The following is a 23,080-nucleotide window of genomic DNA, read 5'->3' on the forward strand; positions in this document are numbered from 1 at the left end:
TATATAAAGAAACATCAAATATATAATGCTTGATCAATGTGGTGCATCCCCTAGTGCTTATGGAACACTATGCTTTCTGACTGTGTTGAGGTGGAATCCTGGTAGACCTCAAACTTGGAACCTAATGATAACTCAGCAGTCAATGTTATTCAATGGTGGGCATATCTTCAATCCCTCTATGATAAGCCAATTAACCTCTAATTGTGAGCACACACTACTGCTGCAAGGATGTATTCAAGATAACTCTTGGTCAAAAAATAAAAGTAACAAATATTCAACAGCATCACATTGCTCATATTGAATAAAATATACATTTCTTCCCTATGCATTACCAGCATGTGCTTCATGAATGTTTCGAAAGCCATTTAAACTAAGAAAAAGTCCTTTGCATTGCTTCATCTAAATAGAATCTAATAATGTTCATTAATAAGATAGTTCTAGATTCATTCAGGGTAGATCAAATTCTGTACTTTAAACAATCAAATGTTGTTTTCCAAACACAACAATGCACTTCTAGAATAATTCTTTGTGCTTCGGTTTCCAAAACATACTTCATGTGCATCTGACTCTACTGGAAGTGGAGTTACTTCCAAAGAAATGTCATCGGAAAGCTTGGTGAACATATTTATTCCCTCAATGTAATCCACTGAAAATATATTCTGAATACAAATTAAAAGAACTGCACAAAGATGCAGCCCTGATTTCTCACAAAATCCAAGATCCACCAACAAAAAGATACATGTTACTGTAAAGTTCTATTGCTGCTTCAAAATGCATAGCAAATTCTAATATTTAAAACAAATTCTAATGCAACAAACATAATTTAAGTAAACCAGATTAAAATCTTAATACTGTGTCTTAGGAATGTGACTAGATAAAAAACTAATTTAAAAAAAACTATTTTAATAGTTATTAAAAATCCAATTCAGTGGTGAAGTCATATTTTTAATAAATATGTAGGAAAATTATCTTTCAGGATGTTACCTTCTCATTGCCTCAGGCACTTGGAGGCTAATGTGCATTTACTCTCCAACGTCTGCTGGAATTGATTAGCATTTGACTAAGTGTCAAAAAGGTGTGAAATGCCTTTCAGGAGTTGCACAGTAGGCCACTATGATTGTCAGGTCAACCTGAAACGGCAGAGATTATTCTTCTGACCCTTGCAGAATATGGAGAAGGGGGGGTGTGGACATCCTTTTTTTATGTTACAGTGTCAAATGCTATTTGACAAGTCTGCTGGGGCTTACCTATGACACGTGAGACACACTTAAATAAAGGAAACAGGGTGCCTAGACAATGCTTGTGCATCTACTGTCTGGTTTCTGAAAAACTCGGCAGCACACATAGAAAGAGGAGTAAACAAGGAAAAATAAAGTAATTTCTGCCTGGTAGGCTGTTGGTGCATTCCCATGTTTACAAATCCTTGTAAATGTGGGAATGTGTCAATATACATGGGTGTTGCGTGGGAACACCCAAAGCAACAACCATTGAACTCCTCTTTGATGCAGAGTAAGGCAACACAGCAAGTTGCACTGCTTTGCCTTAATCCATGTCTACAAGGCCATGAAAAGCCTTGCAAAGTGGCTTTGTGTGGCCTTGTAGATATGGATCTGCACTCTCTAAAGCTGGTGCATCAAAAAGTGATGCAACGGTAGCGCAATGGGCTTGTAAATGAGCCCCTAAGTCTTAACGTCGAACTCTTTACCACGGCTTTGTTCCAAGGCTCCCCAATGACGATGCTCCCTCCTAGTGCACCTCCTGCAGCCTTTCACGGCTGAACTTTACAGTCACAGAGCATATTTCTCAAAATGTATTTTAACTTGTACGAAGGTAAGCAAGCACTGATGGGGCCCAATCCACTTCTTATATCTGAGCAGTGCTCCATCGCAGTCGGTCATATTTTTCAATTTTGACCTGGCCTTGCACAACTAGATATCCGTAGTTGGCGCTTTGATCTTTTAGGCGCTAGTTTTTGCTAAAAGCATTAACAATTTATAACTCCAGTTCTACTGATCTGATTTTTGTCATTTTGGTGTGAAATAATATATTAAAATGTACACATTTTTTCTTATTTGGTGTGGGATCTTTCTTATGTCATGTTTTCAATTTTTTTACTGTTTGTGTGCTGCATAAATACTTTGTACATTGCGTCAAAGTTAGGACAGACTGCTTTTTGTGCAAAGCTAACCAGGGTTAAGCAAAGGTTAATTTAGTGGCTTTTTGTGGTTCACCGTGCAAGGGAGTGTGGCTGTTGCTTGATCAGGGCTCATTACCCAGTCAACCACAAATCCAGTTTCTCACAGAAAGGAAACAGGATGCCAAAAAAGTCTCATGTATCCCCTGTCTGTTTGCTGGAAAACCCAGCATTTCTGCTTCTGCCCCTATGTCAATAAGGGTACAGTGATTGGCTCAAAGTGGATTTTAGTATTAAATGTGGGATGACACTAGGACTACCATAGTACACTGCTACATACACACCAAGCCCTCCAAGCCCAAGCTGAGTGTGGCCGAAGACTTTCACCTTCTTTAAATGGCAAAGTGGGTAGGCTTAACCCTAGGAAATTTTTGCTGATTGGTTAGGGCGTTTCCAGGAGTCACTCCTCCATGCACCCATCTCAAAACACTCCTGGACCTGAGAAGGAACAGGGCCACACTGGACCTGCTGTCTGTGAGCCAAGAGGAGCCCTGATGGACTTGACCTGCTACTTCTTATACCCAGGACAAAGAATTCGACTCAAGGGTCATAATATTGACCTCCTGTTCAATCTACAGGATACGACAAGCTACAAGAGGCCTTTCCTGCACCTGCCTAGCTGAACACAGGCACCTGGACATGCACTGACCTTGCTTTTGACCTCTGCCTGACACCCTTGGAGTCTCTAAGTGCCTACCCTGATGTCCTTGGGGTATTTAAAAGTGTTCTCTTGTGGTAGATTGGGACTTAAAGGACTAAGTCAGTATGTAAAATGTTTGGCCAGGTTGAACCTGGTAGGTGAATCCAACCCACAGTCCATCAGGGCCAGCCTCAAATTGCAGGTCTCGGTCTACTACAGCCATTGACTATCATTGTCCCTTTGAGCTTCTTACAACTATTCCTACTCCAAAATTTAAAAAAACATATCTCCAGTCCCCCTTATCATATTGTTGTCATTACATTTTACTCATTTTGTCTGACTCAGTTTGGGATTTTTATTGTTTTGCATTTTGATTTTATGACTGTTTTGGTCCTGCATGAATTCTTTGCACATTGATGTAAGTTAGGCTTGCCTGCTCTGTGCCATAGCTACCAGAAGAGTGAACTTGGGTTAATTTAGTAACTTTAAGGGTTCACCCTAACAAGGGTTGTGATTATTCCTTAAGGTGGGTAGTCACCCACCCCAATTAATAACCCAGTTTCATACAATCATTCATGTGATGCATGGTAAATATAACACTGCACTACATTTGTCAGTAGGACAAGCTGGTCATTTAAACCATGCTAAGCACCTAGTTTTCCACCTAGTGTTGCATTGTGCGAATGTTCTTAAATGTGCCTCAAATATTGTACCACATAAATCACATTGGTGCATGTGTCAAAATTACTCCATAAGTATGCATTGATCCATTGCAGTTGTACGCAAATCTAAGGGTATATTTTAACTACTTGTATCGTCTACGCACTAATGCAGAACTCAAATATCAAAAACATTAGATAGGCGAATACATGTTGAACCAACATAGGATGGCTAATTAGGAAATAAAGGCGGCTGTGTCTGAGACCATTGCATCAGAAATGCTGCTGGGCCTGCTATTATTCAGGGTCAGTGGTCCAACAGATGAATCATCACTCTTGTTCTTCTTGCAACATCATCCATCTATAGATTTGAGGGTGTTACTAAACACAAAAGGTCAACCATACATGAAATACAAAGAGCATTAAAACAACAATATCCTCATACGTGCTAACTTAAACAATACCCTGAGGCAGTGGCGGCTCCTTGTGGGAGTGCTGCGGGACGGTGGGGTGGGGTGGGGGGTAGTAAACTCCGGCATGAGGCCGAACGGAGTTCAGTCAATAAATAAATAAATAAAACGAATATCATTGCGCGCGCTGCATTGCAGCGCACGCAATGAAATTCGTTTTATTTATTTATTACCTGAACTCCGTTCGACCTTATGCTGGCGTTTACTACCTCCCACACTGCCCCTCCCCCACCTTGCCTCACCGCCCTTCAGCACTCCCACGAGGAGCCGCCACTGCCCTGAGGTTCGCAATGATCTGTTCTGTTTTCACCAAATACTGTTGTGATACTTGCTCAGACATTGCTGCTCATCACCTGTACTGTTGCACATCACAATTAATAGATTATCATACAAGGGGTGGTGTTAATACAACTCCTGGTTTGATGCATAGCCACTTCCACTTTCAACTTCCACCGTATCCCACAATGCCTGCCACTACTCATTGTGACACTCTCATCAATGCAAACATCGCCTGCAAGATATTTGGTCCATTTTTTTTCTTTTTTTGAGTTTAGAAAGCTTTATTTAATATCATAAGCCAAGTAAAACATCATTACAGAGAGAATCAAAGGCAGTGTAACAAAACAATAGAATACAATTTAATTCTTACAATATTAACAAGTGCCAAAAGAGAAGTAGGGAATATACTTAGGGGAAAAGCTTTTAAAGGTTTTTAATTAATGGGCAGGGAGGGGCAGAGGAGAGAAAAGAAAAAAGGAAGGGGAAAGAAGGGAGAAAGGCAATCAATACACCGAGTAAACATCTTGTAATTAACGTGAACTAATAAATGTATGTATAAAAAAAAGCTGTATATTGGTCATGAATAAAAAAATATATAAAAACACGCTATTCAATGGACAATTTGAGAAAGAAAGTTAGTTAATGGCAACCATAACAAATCTTTTTTGATCAAAAGAGGTACAGTTGTGGCAAAAGCACGATCCAGCCGATGGTGGTGGCATAATAGGTTCTACCATGCACTGTATGAAATCTTTGAAGTGTCTTTCCAGTTGGTTGTAATTATCTGTAGAGAAATGGCTATATACAAATCTATACATTTGCGCACATTACAATGAACATTCCATATAGGTGCAGCACCAACCAGAAAGATATGAACAATCTCAAAGGGGTGGTCAGTAGCTAATATTTCATCTAATTTAGACCAAATACGGGACCAAAGGGATTTAACTAACGGGCAGTGAAAGAACATATGAAAAAAATCACTATTGGCACAAGAGCATGACCAGCATTTTTTAGAGTCAATTAATTTAAAACTATATAAATCAGATGGGGTAAAAAAAAGTCTATTGTAAAAGAAGTACAAAGTCTGTGTGGTGCTAGCAGAATGTGAAGCAGTGTGCAGCTTAGACCACAAGGAATTCCAAACCTGAAGGGGAAACTCTTGGGCTAGATCCTTTTCCCAGGAAAGTTCAAGTTTAGATTTGATTTTTTGAACAGGAGGGCGGGAAAGTAATTTGTAAATAACAGCAGCTTTAAGAGGAATAGAGAAATCTGGCAATGGGAAAGGGATTGTGTCGGTAGTAGAGAGAGAAGCACTTTGAGAAATAAAGAAGGCTAAGGAATTTTTAAGCAAGGGATACTGAGAGGAGTGTGCGTTGGAAAGATGAAAGGAGGCACGAATGCCAGAGAAGTCACGCAAGGTATTATTGCTAAGTAAACGATCGTAAGTAATAATGCCTTTATCAATCCATTCTTTACAAAAAAGTGCTCTATGATTAATCTTTACGGATTTGTTATACCAAATTGGAATTGAGGAATGAAACTCCGACTGCGAGAGGGAAGAGCGAAAAACTGAAAGAGCAAGTGCTTTAGAATGCTTGAAGGTAGGGGTGAGAAAACGTTGCGGGGGTTGAGTTAAACGAGTAACCGTAACAAATTAGAAGGGTGAAAGTTGCGCAAGTTCTATAGAGCTCCAAGCTGTTAGGGGAGGGTCAGACAAATCAGATAGAAAAGGCCAGATTTGTTTTAAAGTAAAAGCCGAGTGAAATCGAGTGAGATTAGGGAAGTTAACTCCACCCAAATCTTTGGGTTTTTGGAGACGGGAGAGAGAAATTCTCGCTTTGCGTTTATTCCATAAGAATGCTGTAAAAATACGGTTTATTGTTTTAAAAAAGTAGAGTGGAAGGGAAATTGGAAGCATTGAAAGGTAAAAATTTACAATAGGAAGAAGCATCATTTTAATAGTTGCTAGCCTCCCCTACCAGGATAAGAAAAGGGGGGACCAGCTATCTATAAGGGAAGAGAGCTTTTTAACTATATCTTTCTGATTAAGCTTAACAGTTTCTCTAATGGTGTTAGCATAAAGAATACCTAAGCATTTAATATTACCAGAATTCCATTCAAAGCCAGAACCCTGAAACATATGAGGAAGGCAACATTTGTTAAGTGGTAGAACCTCAGATTTATCTATGATGAGTTTATATCCAGAAACCAAAGAATATTCTTGTAACAAGGAAAAGAGTGAAGGTAAAGAGGTGGACGGGTTAGAAATATAAAGTAAAATATCATCTGCATAGGCCGTAAACTTAATATCAATGTTCTGAAATATGAAGCCAGTATACGATGATGAACGTCGGATTTTTTCTAGAAAGGGTTCTAACGCAAGAATAAAAAGAAGAGGAGAGAGAGGACAACCTTGTCTGGTGCCTCTATGCAGAGAGAAATAAGGAGATTGAGAACCATTAACCCAGATAGAAGTAGAGGGAGCAGAGTATAATAATTGAATATAGTGAATAATGGAAGGGCTAAAGCCATGCCACCTCAACGTACCAAACATAAAATCCCAGCACACTCTATCGAATGCTTTCTCAGCATCTAATGTAATAGCAGCGACTGGGGAATCCATCTTTGATGCCAAGTGAATAATGTTAAGGAAAGTTCTCGAATGATCAGTAATGGACCTGCCTTTAACAAACCCAGATTGATAAATGTTGGTGAGGTCAGGAATAATTTTATTAATACGAGAGGCCAAAACTTTAGCATACATTTTACAGTCAGTGTTAATTAAAGAGATAGGTCGATCATTTTTACAGAGGGAGGGATCTTTATCCTTTTTAGGGATTAAATATAACATTGCCTGTGTGCTTCGGACTCTCCTTATGCAATAAAGTAAGTAATCAAAGAAAATAAATGTGATAACAGGATATCCTTAAAGTGAAGATAGAAACGGACCGTAAAACCATCTGGGCCAGGAGTTTTATCTTTGGGAAGAAGAGTAATAGCATTAAGTAGTTCTTTTTCTGAGAGGGGAGCGTCCAGGGAAGAGAGATCCGTAAAACTATCCGAGGACCTGGGAATAGACTGAAAGAAGGAATCAATTTGAGTGGGAGAGGGAACGTATTCTGGAGTATAAAGTGAAGAATAATATTGAACAAAGCAATCGAGAATTTTATCGTCAGTGTACTGAGGATTCCCATGTGAATCTATAATGGTTATTATTTTAGATTTTTGTTTTTTAATTTTAAGGTAAGTAGCGAGAGATTTGCCAGCCTTGTTGCGTCCCCCGTACATTTTGGCATGAAAATTGAGAAGATTATTACACGCAGGGTCCCAAGAGTGTTTGTTGTATTGCATTTTTGCTTTAATGAGAGAGGAGAGTGTTTCTGAGGAATTATTGGCAAAGTAAAGGTGCTCTAGGTCTTTGATTTGCTTAAGAATTTGGGCCGACTTTGATAAGGCTGTTTTCTTTTTCCGGCATACAAAATCAATAATAAAACCTCTAGCAGCAGCCTTGAAGGCATCCCAAATAAAATGAAAATGAGAAGAGGAATGAAGATTGTTTATAAAGAAATCCTCTGCGAAGAGTGTAAATTGCTCAGTAAATTGTGGGTCTAGGAGGAGCGAATTATTGAAGCGCAAGCGCCTAGAGGTGGGAGTAGGTGAGGGAAAATCCATGTCAATTATGACGGGGGCATGGTCAGATATAAGAATAGAGCCTATTTCTGAGTTAGTCATAAATTGAAGGGCATGCTGTGTGAGAAAAATATAATCTATACGGGAGTGTGATGAGTGTACTGGAGAAAAAAATGAAAATTCTAAGGTGTCAGGATGAGAAAGTCTCCATGAGTCTATAAGACCTCTAGAAGAGATGGCCTTAAAAAAGGACTTTTGCATCTTATTGGGGACATATCTGGTGAGTGATTTACGATCTAGAAAGGAGTCCATGAGTTGATTACAGTCACCACCCACAATCAAATCATCACTTGCATGAGAGGAAAGAAGCGTAGAAAAGTCCCTCAAGAAGGATAAATCTATACCTTTAGGACCATAAACATTACAGAAAGAAAATTGTGTATTATTAACAGTAACATCTAAAAATAACCACCTGCCACAAGTGTCATGGAGATCATTATGCAACTGAACAGACAATGACTTATGAAACAAAATAAGAACACCGTTTTTACTGTTTACTACCGGAGAACAGAACGCCTCCCCAACCCATTGTCTACGTAGTGAAGACAAATCTTGTGAATTAAGGTGAGTTTCTTGTAACAGTGCAACATGACATTTCAACCTTGCTAAATGAGATAAAACACGTTGTTTTTTAACAGGGTTTCGAATACCTTTAACATTCCAGGAAATAACACGAAGACCGTTCATTTCTGGAGGTAATGTAAGGATAAGCAGAAAGAGGTATGGAATTTAAAACAGAGTGGAGAATGAGAAGAAAACTGAAAATAGATGTTGAATGAATGTGACACAGAAGGGGTAGCCAGAAACGAAGAAACTGAAGCATGTGACCACCACGGATAAGGTGACAGAAATATAGAAAGAAAACAATGAAGTACCATAAGCAGAAATAGAAAAGAATACAATGTGGAGTGGGTCAGATAGTGTAAATGTTGCCAAAAAATAGAGATGATAGGGATGAAAAGGAATGAGGAAAGGAGCAAAAGGCAGGGGAAGGGGGAAGAAAGGGAGAGGAAAAAGGAAAGAATAAAGAGGAGGATAAGGGGGGGCAGAGACCCCCAGAAGGCATCCAGAGGAGGATGGCAAAAAGCCAATGGACTTTAGCCACGAGGAACAGTTGAACAAAAAACATTAATGTGAGAGGGGGGCGACGAGGAACAAGACAGCCGCACTAAGCAGAGACACCTAAGAGAACAAATTGCCACAAAGAAGAAAAATGAAAAACGAAAAACTGTAAATTACAAGACTAGAACTTATGGCAATTAAATAGAACAAATGAAGGAACTTACCAAACATCTAGGGAAAGAAACAGCAACGGAAAGGGATAAACACTGTATACAGCAGGACGGAATAAAGGGTGACCTTGACAATAACACCACATGGGGGAATCCTGCAAGACAAAAGGAAAAAAAAAGGAGTGAGCAAAAGAAGCACAAGAACTATACAACATATACTAGAATAAATTTAGAACAAGACTCTATAGTCAGACACTAAAAAAAAACACAATTAGGGTTTGCTCAATTCCATGAGTTCTCCTTTGTGAGTATGAATGAACTTCCGCAGATCAGCAGGATCTTCAAAACTAAAAGTTCTGTACTTATAGGTCACTTTGAACAAGGGTGAATTAGACCGTAGCGTGCATTCATGGATCTTAATGTAGGTCTAAGATCCAAAAATTCCTTTTGACGAGAAGCAGTAGGTTTAGAGACATCTTGAGTAAAAAAGACCTTGTGACCAAACCAAATCATTTGCATATGTTGCTTAGCAGCCTGGAGAATCGACATAGGATCCGAGTATAGAAGGAAATATGCAATGATTCCTCAAGGTTTAGACGCAGAAGATGTATTCTTAGGCCCCAAACGATGAGCACGTTGTATGTTAAAGTCTGAAGATTTTGGGAGGCCAACAATTTGAAGAACTTGAGATTTCAAGAATTGGATCATATTCGACCCTTCCGAACCTTCCGGAATACCATAAATGCGCAGGTTGTTGCGCCTATTATGATTTTCCAAATCTTCCGCGACTCTCTTGAGCTGGCCAACTTCTTAGGTAAGACTGTCAACTTTAGCAACAACATCTTGAGCATCATTGATCTTCTGCTCTACATCAGAAAGTCTTGTATCCAAACTAGACCACTTGTCATCTAACCTCTGAAGTGTGTAACAGTGTCTGTCATAAAAGGACGGATAAGGCGTAGCTCTTCCATGATATCCTCAAGAGTAAGAGGCAGCGGAGACTTAGTTGGGGAAGGCGGGCCTTTTTTGGTATGTTTGACAGAAGAAATATTTGTGTCCTTCCTTCCTCCTGAGGAACCTCCATGAGATTTATTTGAGTATGCGACATCCATATTGATGGTGTCACAGCTAGTAATAACAGATGATGACAAATGGAGGATTGCAGGCAGAACAGCAATAATGTTGATGAAGCAGTAGTAAGAGGAAGTGTAGCACAAAAACAGGAACAGGAAATGACAATTCCAAAGTACAACACAGCGATGGAAAGCGGCGAAAAATGGGGTGCTGGAAACACGCCTGAGGAGAAGAGCGAATTGTCAAGGAGAGTGTCAAAAAAAAGGAACCAGCAACACCAGCAGCACCAGATTGACCCTATAATAGGGGATTAGATCGTCATGTTGAAGCAAACTGGGAACGTCACTTGAGGAATGCACACAATAGTCTCTTTTCAATAGTTGTTGGAAGATTCGATGTTAGGATACCACAAAGGCATTAAAATAATCCAACAGCGAACAAAAACCATTATAAAAAGATGGCATAGTGTGAAACAAAAGCAGCCTCTACTTTAGTGGCGTTGAAATACATCAAGGAGCAGGTTAAGGGACTCAATTGCAGCAAAAAAAGAAAAAAAACACTGCATAAAAAACAAAATGGCGGCCGCCGTCTGAGGGGAGCAGAATTGAGCAAATAAAATGTCAAAAAAGACCGCATTTCGGTCTCAAAACTTGCCAAGTTAGTCTCTTCCATCTCCCACAATGAAATCCATCTTGGAAATGAAGCTCCGTCACGTTAACGAGCTTCCTTCACGCTCGAATCGGCTCGATCTGTCGGAGCTCTTCACCCGGCGGCCATCTTGAATCGCCGCACCGCGCGCTCTCCGGTCCATTTTTTTTCTAATAAGCACATTATTAAAGACCTTGCAGGAATATCAATTCTCCACACGAGCACACAATGCAGCACTGCTGTAGCCACTACTGCCCACATAGAGTACCTCAAATGTTACCCAGCTGGTGCCAAACAACTCATACAACCCCAAGAAAACAATCTCCTCACACAACAGTTCCTACTGTGATCATATCACTATGCTAAGGCAACTATATTCAACATGGCATTTCTTTCTTTTCACAATTACCAAAATGAGTGCAACCCACATTCTGTAGTCTGCACCTCACAGACTCGAGAGTGGAAAGGATTAACAACAAAAATGTGTGTGCTAATCGCAAAACACAATGAGCCTAATTCACAACAAGCTTTTTGATCAGAAAAAAGTTTTGGGTAAGAAATGTATGATTGTATTTGTTTGACACCTGCCAAGAATCCACACATTCCTGGTGTGGATAATGGGATTTACTACTGTGGATTTCTCTGCCATGAGTGTGAAGACATTTACAGTAGTAAATAAGCGTAAAAGATGGGAAGTATGCATGACAGAACTTTCGGTCTGCTTGGATGATTTCTGCTGACAGTCCTGTCCTGGTAACCTGGAATGAGGCTTGCACAAGGCTTATTGCAAATATCATTTTTTAAATATATGTATAGTAAGAGGGGAACTGGAGTGATGTGTGAGAGTCTCTTACGACAAGTTTCAAACGCTGTTATTGCATTTCTTAACTTAATGCAGTATCCACAAGGAATGTTTTTTGTCCAAACAGGTCCTAATTTGCGAGCAATCAGGGGGTCTACAAAGACTAATTGTGATCATACTAAAGAGCTACAGCAGTACCATAATATGGAAAACATATGTTATTATACTGCTAATATGGTAAATGTATATTAGAATTACCGCCATATGAAATTTAAATGCAAACAAATTCAGAAACAGAGGGGGAGATTTACAAAAAAGGAATGCAACGCAGCGCAGCCCCTCGTGACGCTGCGCTGTGTTGTGCAACAGGTAGGGAGCAGGAGAGCACCATATCTTCAGAGATATGACTCTCTCCTACCCTTTGCCTTGCGCCGGCTCTGATTTCAGCTGCCGTGCGCCATGCACACACCTTAGCGCCGCAGCGCTAGAGTGTGTGCATTAGTCTAGCATAGGTTTTGTACAGGAAGGGTACCCTTCCTGTACAAAATACTATGCTAGGCACAATGCAAAGCTTTTCCCACTTTGCATACATGTGGCACAGTGCAGCACGTATGGAAAGTTGGAATAGGAAGGAGAATGAAAGCATTTCTCCTTCATTGCACCTAGTTTAAAAGGGTGAAGTTTTCTCACGCTAAACCCAATCTGCTGTTTTTAGTAAATATTTTTTTAGTGTGAGAAACTTTGGGCGGTTGCATGGGAACGCCCATGCACCACCCTTGGTACGCCCCCTTGGTGCAAAGTAATGCGAGGGCAGCACAGTGCACTGCTTCGCATTACTTTTACGTTATTTCCGGAACTAAACAAGTTTAGCGCTGGAAAGTTAATTAGGAATAAAAGATTTTGCGCCGATTTGCGCCACTTTTGCGACTCGAACATTGGGCAAAATCTTAGTAAATCTCCCCCAGAAAGTCTTGGCATTTTACATCTCTTGTTTTCTTATATTACTCCCCTCTACTTTGTTTCAGTACTTATTTACATCAATAAAGCTATATGTTTTTTCCTGTCACAAGCACTTTTGCCTACTTGTAAAAGAAGTGTGCACTCCAACTGTTTGTTCTGTGTGAAGGGTGCTTGAAATATTGATTCATATTTTATTTATTAGGGATGCTTGCATTACTGCTGCCCAAACTGGTCTGTTGTGCAAATGATGGGACCTTGCAAACCTGATCCTTCCTATGCCTGGCCAAATCTGTACCTGAGAGAAGCATGCACTGGTGAGGCTAGTTCTAAATCTGAAGGAAATTCCACTCTTAACTGCCTCTTCATTCTGTTCACTGTCTGGGGAATGCAAGAAATATTTACAGTGCTGTTGTCTTCACTGTGCCTTCTGGGGCTGTGAGCGAAGTTTGCACCGCTGCTGTCACAGAGTGCCTATTTCCTAAAAGGATAGTTTCCAACATTCCTCTAATTCTAAAATATTTTAATGTCAGGAGTATGTATCTCTTATAACAGCTGTTTGAGACATATTGGCCACCATCGGTTTAGTTTTACATTTAATTATTTTTAGCTTGTTTTATAAATGAATCCGAAACAACTTGTTGACATTAAAAGACTGACATCCACAGTAGTGTGCTATAATCCACCCTTTAGAGTTTTGCATGAACCTGAAATCATTCATCTCCCAGCTGGTCCAATATTTTCCATATAACTACTTAAATGATGGCTTTGCTTTCAGAAGGGAGAGTCAATAGTATTTGTGGAATTCGGGCAGCAGCTTTCTTGACAGGAGGAACGTCTCAAAGATATATCTAACAAATGATAGATTTCTGGTCTGTTGCTTCATGTGATATCTGTATAAGGTAGTTTCTTCTGTCTCACTTTCAGACTGTAACTCATAAGACATTTGTATCTTGAGGTTTACATTTGCTGTATGGAGACTGAGCCTGTAAGATATGTGCAACATGATGAACCTATCTATAACAATTAGCTGGAAAGACTTATGAAGTCTTCTAGGTTACATAGAAGGCCTTCCCAAAGGCCAGGTCCTGTAGTCAAACCCCACTGTGCATGGCTGAAGGTCACCTGTGGGTTAGCTACTCATGGTAGCCTGCTGGAAACCCCACTGCACATGTCTGTAGGCCTGCTGTCAAAACAGTAAATGTGTATGATTTGTATCATATCAGCTAAGCTCAGTTTTGAAAAGTCAGAGAATGTGCTGACCTTGATCTATCTCAAAAATATGTAGAACATTCATTTAGGTTTTTAGGAAATGTGTTCAATGAGCACAAATGTTCCTGGTAAGGCAGCAGGACACCACTCAACGTCCTTAAAATAGTAAAAATGTTTATAGAAAATAAGTTTCTTCTTTTTAAGTGGACTGATGTTCCACTCTGTCCCCTATGTTCAACAAACTGTGATTGTATGTTTTGTAAATTGGAAGGCTCTTACAAATTGGACTCCTTTTTCATTAACCTTGAGAGCATATGGACAATTGTGTATTAGACATGAGTAATTTGTTCCACTTACAATGCCTAAATTATCTAAATAGGTGCCCTTAAGATATGTTCATGATCAGAGCTCTAATAAATCTTCAAGATGACATTGGCTCTAAAAAGGTCTAAGAAGGTGTGAATGAGCTGAAAATTAAAGTAACAATAATTAGAATTAGAAAATGTGCCCCCAAAATAAGTGTAGACCAGGGTTCTCAGAATGTTTAGATGCTTCTGTGATTATTATCTCATAGACACCAACATGGCTTAGGGCCTTATTACGACTACATCAGTCCATGGGACTGCCGGAGTTGTGCTGGTGGTCTGACCAAAAACACACTGCTGGACTGCCCACGGTATTATAAATGAGACGGTCAGACCAACACTGAATCACAGCTACCAACATGGATCAAGGATCCTGTGGCAGCCTGGTAACGGTTCGAAGCCAAAATAAGCTGGTGTTGCCTGAGCGGCAATGCCGAGCATATTTTGAGGTGCCTTTGCAGCGCACTTTTCATGGAGGTTGCACTGCCATGAAAAAGGTGGCAGTGAGGCAACAAAGGGGGCCCTGCAGGGCCTCCTCTTCCCCTCTGCACAGGGATGAACGCAGGGGGGCACATGTTGTGCTCCCCTGTAGTTTTGCACTCCTAGTTCCTGCACTGGAAGGAACTCACAACATGGAGCATTCTTTCCCGTGCAGGAACATGCACTGGTGGTTCAGTGGCAGTGCTGTTTAAATCTCACAATGAGCATTGAAAGAGCACAGCCGTGCGACTGCCATGCCGCCCACCCGCCAGACCACAAAATTGCTTTTAATCTGGTGGACAGTGGTGAGTTTCAGCAGTTCTGGAGCGGAACAGTGGCCTGCTGCCCGTTCCAGGACCGCCTAAACTCGTAATCAGGCCCTTAATCTTCTACCACTTTCAAGTGGTGTCAGTGTTTGATAGATTGTGTATATAATGTTATATCACATAATTATCTTTCACATTCTAAAACTTGCAAATACATGTATACTTTGTTGAAATGTTTAAAGTATTATTTTATGATTTGCTGTGTATGGTATGGTATAAAAGTATTAATTAAAATTTAATTAAATATTATGAGGTCTATTCACAAAGGCAGTTTCCACTAGGTAAAGTAGTACACCTGTAGTGCTCTGTTATGTACTCTTAACTCCTTTTGTGAATTGGCCCTAAAACATATAAATGGGAGTAAACTGTGAATATTCAGGGAATATTGATATAACATTAGTACAAATAGGAAGGGCAGGTTCCTCTTTGCACTCTCAATAATAAGGTGTTGAATATTTCAGGACCAATTTATAAATGCCTACAAGACTATGTAAAAATAATATTACGGTAGCCCTACTTCCCTTAATCAGAATTGTTTTTCTGAATCAGCTCTATTATAAGGACATATAGGGCTTTTCTCTGGATAGATGCCATGTGCCATGGAATAAAAAAGTTACCAAAACTTCACAGAAATGGTGCAAATTGGTGTCAGTTTTAAACCAGACTCTTTGACATGCTCTTATGCACAGATTAATGGTTTGAAACAGCAGCTGAAAATGGGTTGAGTAGTTGGTATTTTTTCATGACTATAGTATATTCAGATTTGCAACAAGAATATACATAGACGTTTCACAAAGGCAAATTTACATGTAAGTAAATCTACACGTGTACATTTACTCTTGAACTTTGCAGTAAGATTACTACTTCTGGCTATTTACCACTGTCAAGTGTAAATTTACTCCAAACAGTAGATTTTTATGTCTCCACCATCTGCAACCAGGGTTGTAGCCAAATTTTAAAGTAAGCACCACCTTGATTGAGATCCCCACTATGCAGACTCATAACTAATCAGGCTCCTACATAATAAATAAACATCACTTGTTATTTATTTTCTCATCACCTTATAACGTTGCTGTCATTTGATAAGTCTGCAGAAAACTTTCCAAAAAAGTTCATTTTCTTTGGGTGTGTCATAGCAAGTTTCATGAGCAAAACGCCAAATGTAATTACACCAAACTCGGTATCTGAGTAGAACTTTATACAAGGAATTACTTTGCTTAGTTTCATGCAAATGTATTAGGTAATTTTCACAACATTAGCATTCAAAAAAGTGTTCCATAAGGGCATGATGAACTAAAAATTAGAATTTATCCGGACTGCTAATCTGCAGTCCCTTCATGGATTCAAAAATCCATGGAGGATTTGCAAATCCAGCCAAAAAACAAATGACACATCATTGGACTAAGGAGCTTTTTCCCCCATCGGCTATTGCAGATTTGCAAATCCAGTTCCAGATTTGTCAGCCCGCCGTGATCTGGTTGACTAGCCATAGAAAAAGAAATCTGCTGTAGCTGTCATTACCCAGCATTTGTCACCCCGAGTGGGACGGGTATGCTCAGACGTGAGTCCCGTGCTCTCCATGCCACTGGAATCAAGCTATCCTGGCTGAAGAGGGGTGAAACCCCGAAACCGGTCCTAGGATGCTTGTTTCCAGTCCAGGGAGGACCTGGCTTGGCAGTTCGGGCTGGACTGTTCCCATGCGGCACAGGGTCAAGACTGATTTGCATATGGCTGGGTTCAAACTGGAATGGCATGGTGAGCAAAAAAACGATGGATTTAGGCCCAGATCTCTGTACTGGGGTGAATGTATGAAATTGTTCTGCATTCTGTCCATCAATTGTTGTTTTTGCATTTGTCACCCCGAGTGGGACGGGTATGCTCAGACGTGAGTCCCATGCTCTCCATGCCACTGGAATCAAGCTATCCTGGCTGAAGAGGGGTGAAACCCCGAAACCGGTCCTAGGATGCTTGTATCCAGTCCAGGGAGGACCTGGCTTGGCAGTTCGGGCTGGACTGTTCCCATGCGGCACAGGGTCAAGACTGATTTGCATATGGCTGGGTTCAAACTGGAATGGCATGGTGAGCAAAAAAACGATGGATTTAGGCCCAGATCTCTGTACTGGGGTGAATGTATGACATTGTTCTGCATTCTGTCCATCAATTGTTGTTTTTGCATTTGTCACCCCGAGTGGGACGGGTATGCTCAGACGTGAGTCCCGTGCTCTCCATGCCACTGGAATCGAGCTATCCTGGCTGAAGAGGGGTGAAACCCCGAAACCGGTCCTAGGATGCTTGTTTCCAGTCCAGGGAGGACCTGGCTTGGCAGTTCGGGCTGGACTGTTCACATGAGGCACAGGGTCAAGACTGATTTGCATATGGCTGGGTTCAAACTGGAATGGAATGGTGAGCAAAAAAACGATGGATTTAGGCCCAGATCTCTGTACTGGGGTGAATGTATGACATTGTTCTGCATTCTGTCCATCAATTGTTGTTTTTGCATTTGTCACCCAGAGTGGGACGGGTATGCTCAGACATGAGTCCCGTGCTCTCCATGCCACTGGAATCAAGCTATCCTGGCTGAAGAGGGGTGAAACCCCGAAACCGGTCCTAGGATGCTTGTTTCCAGTCCAGGGAGGACCTGCCTTGGCAGTTCGGGCTGGACTGTTCCCATGCGGCACAGGGTCAAGACTGATTTGCATATGGCTGGGTTAAAACTGGAATGGCATGGTGAGCAAAAAAACGATGGATTTAGGCCCAGATCTCTGTACTGGGGTGAATGTATGACATTGTTCTGCATTCTGTCCATCAATTGTTGTTTTTGCATTATCCAGCATGGCACACTGAGCACCATGTTAGGAAAACTAAAAATTACGGGGCTCATTTATGAGCCCCTGCGTCACTTGTGCGCCACCAGTGGCATAAAACATGCGCCATGCCGCGCCATATTTATGAAGTGACGTATCTACCCCTGCACTACATTATACCTGCGCCAGGTATTAGGTATGCTGGGTGGGCGTACCCCCGCAAGAAAGGGTCGTAGTAGTGGCGCAGCGAAATCTATGAGATTTCGCTGCGCCACTACTAGGAGGCCAATGCGTCAAAACCCTTACGCCTGCCTCATGGCCCTTCACATGTGGCTTGCCCCATGTGAAAGGAACATTGCTGGAGTTGCGTCAGGCTTCTGACACATCTCCAGCAATGCGCCACTTTTTGCGCCGACAGATACGTCAGTTATACTGAAGTATCTGTCCTTCCTTGCGATTTGATGCGCCATATTATAAATATGAAGCATCATTGGTGTCGCAAGGAGGGTGCACTGAGAAGTGACGCATCGCTGCTTTCACACAGCGATGCGTCACTTCTCATAAATGAGGCCCTAAAAGAGCACAATGTGGCAAGGCGAGCCTACCAAAACCCAGGCCTATGTGGGTGGGGGTTCCAAATGGGCACCCATGTCTTTAACGTAAGTATTAAAAACATGATTTTTCTCATGATTCGCAAACCGTGGACCAATTGTGGCCTATACTCATACATTTAAGACCCTCTATGAGTTTTGCAGACCTTCCCAGGGTCACTCCATACCCAAATTTAGCTGACGATTCTGGAGGGAGAAAAATAATGTGGTGCCCTAAAGTCATGTTTGGCTAACACTCTTTGCTATTAGGTATGCCTGCTCATGGTAGGTTTGGTGAACAGATTGCCAAAGGCCAGGTCATGTAGTCAAACACCAATGTACATGGCTGAAGATGTATTGAGGGTTGGCTACCCATGATAAATGTGGCCCTGCAGCAAAACCTTGCAGCACATGTCCGTAGGCCCTGCACTGCAGGAGTTAGGAAACCTGGTGCCAACCCCCATTGCGTACGGCTGTGCACACTGTGGTTGTGACCTCTATCTAGTATGTTGGGTGCCAAAAGTCATGCCCTGCAACCAACATGTGTTGCACATGGTAAAATGCTGTGTGGAGTGCGTGCTGGCTGCCTACGATGGGTTGGGTACAGGCCATGAGGCCAAAATTCAGTGTGGATGGGGAACTGCAAGACCTGTCTGAAGAATAAGCTCAACCATGGAGCATGGACTGTCCGTAAATAGGAAGTTATGCACAAGGAACAATTGGATGTGGCATATGATCAAAACACCTAGATATGCACTAAAAGACTAAAGCTATACCTGACTGTAGAGACAGATAAAGCTTGAGTCCAGTGACCACTGTGCACAGAGTCATGTCTGGGTATGCCAGTCCCAATTAGGGCCACACAGGCTATAGTACACAAAAAAGTGATGGAAGGAATGCTTGAAATAATCTCAGTCACTGACAATTCCTCCCGCTGCTTCACATTCCATCATTATTTTGTACAATATGGCACCTCAGTTTGGACCCAGCCATATGCAAATCATTGATGACACTGCTACAGTGGAAACAGTCTAGCCCAAACAGTGAGGCCGGGCCCTCCCTGAACTGTATCACAAGCAACCCAGGACCGGTTTCACAATAGTTAGGGATCATCAGCAAGGCCTCGTTTGGTTCCATTGACACAGTGTGCATAGCACCCACATCTGGGCATACCAGTCCCACTTAGGGCGACACTTTAAAGCATACAAAATAGTGACAGAACTCTATAATTAATTTAAGTCTCAGGTAATTACTCGAAGCTGCATCATAGTCCATTGTTATTTTGCCCACCATACCACCTCATTTTGGACCAAGCCATATGCAAATCATTCTTGACCATGCTTCAATGGGAACAGTCAAGCCCGAACCATCAAGTTCAGGTCAGTGTTAGTGCTCATCAGTCCGATATAGCTTAGTTCCAGTGACCTAGTGTGCATGGGACCCAAGTCTGGCCATTTCCTTCCTACTTAGGGTGACACTCAAAACTATACAAAAAGTGGTGGGTGGAATGCTTGAGTTAATCTAAGCCACTGGTAGCTACTGAGAGTTGCCTCCCAGTCCATCATTATTTTGTGCAGCATGCCACCTCAGTTTGGACAGAGCCATATGCAAAACAGTCTCCAACCTGCTTCAGTGGGAAGAGTCCATTCCGAACTGCCAGACCAGGTCCTCCCTGAACCGGAACATAAGCAAGCTAGGAACAGTTTTCCCCCTAGTTTGGGCTTATCAGCCAGGTATAGCTCGGTTCCAGTGACACATTCTGGGCATACCCACTTAGGGTGACACACTAAACCATACAAAATGACCAAGACCAGTTTCAATCTGGTTGAGACTCATCATTCGGGTAGAGCTTAGTTCCAGTTGCCTTTACATTGCCTGGATATTGCTATGTTGATACAAATCATTACAATGAAAAGTCTGAAATTTGGACCACACATAGATTTACATCCTTGAGAGCTGCTCAGTTATTTGCTATAAGTCTGAATGGATGATTTTCAGCTCATTTCTGAGAAGTGCCACATTCAGAAATGTTTTATGATATTTGACTGTAGAATCAGTGGCAACTACTCATGCAAGTATTTATGGAATACATTTTAATTAATAGACAGGGACAACAGAGGATTCATAAATATACATAGCCTCAAAGGATTCAAACCTCCTTTTCTAAAGAAAGCATCTTAGCAATATTGAAGATCAAGATCGATGCAGATGTGAAGTCTAAACCCACCTCAAAGAGGGCCTTAACAGCTTGAAAATGATACCATTAGCTCTGGCTGGTTTGATGCTAAGTGCTATAGTAATAGAAAGAAATTTAATGGTATGCATCAACATTTACCTAAAAAGTATTTACTTTTATTTCTAGTTGCTTTTTAGAAGCTGAAAGCAGGTACCAGACTTTTATCTAAAACAAAAAACATATTTACTTCCTGTCTAATTGGATTGAGGGGCTTGAGACAATTAGGCTAGGCAACTCTAGAGATTTCTGGTAGTTACTAAATAGAACAATAACAATAACTCCTGACTCTTTAGAATATGTGATTCCAAGCAATGAATGGTTTTATTTCCACTTTTTATTTAGAAAGGGGATATTGAGGTATGGTACAACTTTCCTATGGATTATGTTCCTGATGCTGTCCAATTACAAATTCAAAATACGCTGTTTATTGCAAACATAAGTGTTTTCGGCTGGTGGCCCAGGTAATCTACTGGTGGGACTTTTTGATACCAATTTTCTTTGGTGGACTTCTACTCTTTGCCCTATCTTCTGATGGATAGTTTTAAATGCTGAGATACTGTACCCATGGATACAAGCTGTAATAAAACCCATACATAGAGAAAGAGATCGTTGTGACCCAGCCAAATATGGAATATTTCAGAAGCTGGTCAAAGGTTGCGGGAATTATTTTCAGTGAAAACCATTCTACTATAGATTAATTCATTGTTCTCTGGGCATTGGCTATGAGATCCTTAGCAGAAGGAGGAACACTGTGTTGCTGCTTTGTTGACTTCAGAACTGACTTCAAAGAGTGTGTCCAAATGTGCTTCTCACTGTCCTCCATATTTGTAAATGTGTCCAAGTAGATGCTTATGAGATCGGGAAACTCATGAAGAAGATTTCAGTTGAAAATGGCCTGAAGCAGGAGTGCGTCCTCGCTCCATTATTATTTAGTATATTCTTTTTTGTCCTTTCAAGCATAATCTCCCAAACTAGCACTTTTTGCCAAAAATAGCAGATATTCACGTTCTCATGTTCATGAGATTGATCTTATCAGATTAGCCTCAAAGATCACGTGGCACTTTTTGTGCTGAAACTGCAAAGTAAAGATCTCAGTTCTTGGAGAATTTTGTAAAATTAATTGGCTAATCATCTATATTGGAAAAATGAAAGCACTAAATTTCTCTAAGACGCCTAAAAAGTCACCAAATTTATCCTCAACACTCCTTTAGTGCAAATATGAACTTATAAACATATACAGCTTCATTTTCTGACAATTTATGTTAAGAAGTCTTTTTTGGGCCCTTGAAACAAATCTGCTGTCCTCAACAAATACTCTAAAGATGTTTTGTTCACAATTATAGGTGCCTTTGATTTATGCACTCTTGAAGATTTTACATATATTACAAAACTTTCTAATGTAGTCTGGAAGGCCGTTGTAAAAGGGAATGATAATCGTTCCTGTTTTATAATCTCTACAAGCTAAGTTTAGTTTGTTGATAAAGACTTTACAACTTGAGGATTCAATTCCTTTGTCTAAGATTAAAACAATCCTACTAAATATGAAAGTGAGAGAACCTTAATACCACTCATACTGAGGCTACCTCGTCTCTAAACATTCTGTATTGCATATACTCCTCTTGCATTCCAAAAGCATTCCAGTATATAGCTAAGCTACTTTTAAAAAACCTAGGAAACATTTTAGTAAAAGTCATGCTATGCATAAACCAAGCATCAAGGATAAAGAGGTTGATGATAAAAATCAAACATAATGATAGGTATTTCCCATTAGCCCTAGAGTTATATTAATAAAACTATTTTTTTCCTGGACTGTTTGGTCTTCATGGGTGAAAGGATGAACATTTTATTGTTAAGGTTAGGGCTGTTGCATACTTAGTTTTTGTTGGGTTCCTTGGAAATTTTGGCTGCTCTTTTTGCACTTTATATTAAGACTAATCAAAAAGAGTGTTTAGCTGAAATCAGCATAATGTAAAGTGTGAGCATATTACTTTCCATAAAAATGTAATGATTATATGGTTGAAATAGGATATTTTCTAAGATTTTTTCAATTCTTTTCATGTCTCAACAGATGATTGATCTAATTTTAGTAATTGCACCTTACGAGATGATTAATGCTTTTTAGTTAAAAAAAAGTATGATGTGTGGTCTTACGTAGATAGCAAGAGTACTATGCAGTTTACTATGACACTTTATGGTAATGGATTTTATTTGGTATGCATTATTTAGTTGTGCAATTCATTTCCTTTCACATGTTAAATGTCGATGAGGCTTTGTCTTGGAAATGATTATGCTAATTTATATCATCATACATAATTAAGAAATGTATTAAGCATTTAAAAATATAATTAAGATTAAATAAAACATAATTAACAAATTAACACCAATTAATATAAACCTAAACACACCTTTCACACAATTC

The sequence above is a fragment of the Triturus cristatus genome, chromosome 6 (genome assembly GCF_964204655.1).
Source record: "Triturus cristatus chromosome 6, aTriCri1.1, whole genome shotgun sequence".
Classification (NCBI taxonomy): domain Eukaryota; kingdom Metazoa; phylum Chordata; class Amphibia; order Caudata; family Salamandridae; genus Triturus; species Triturus cristatus.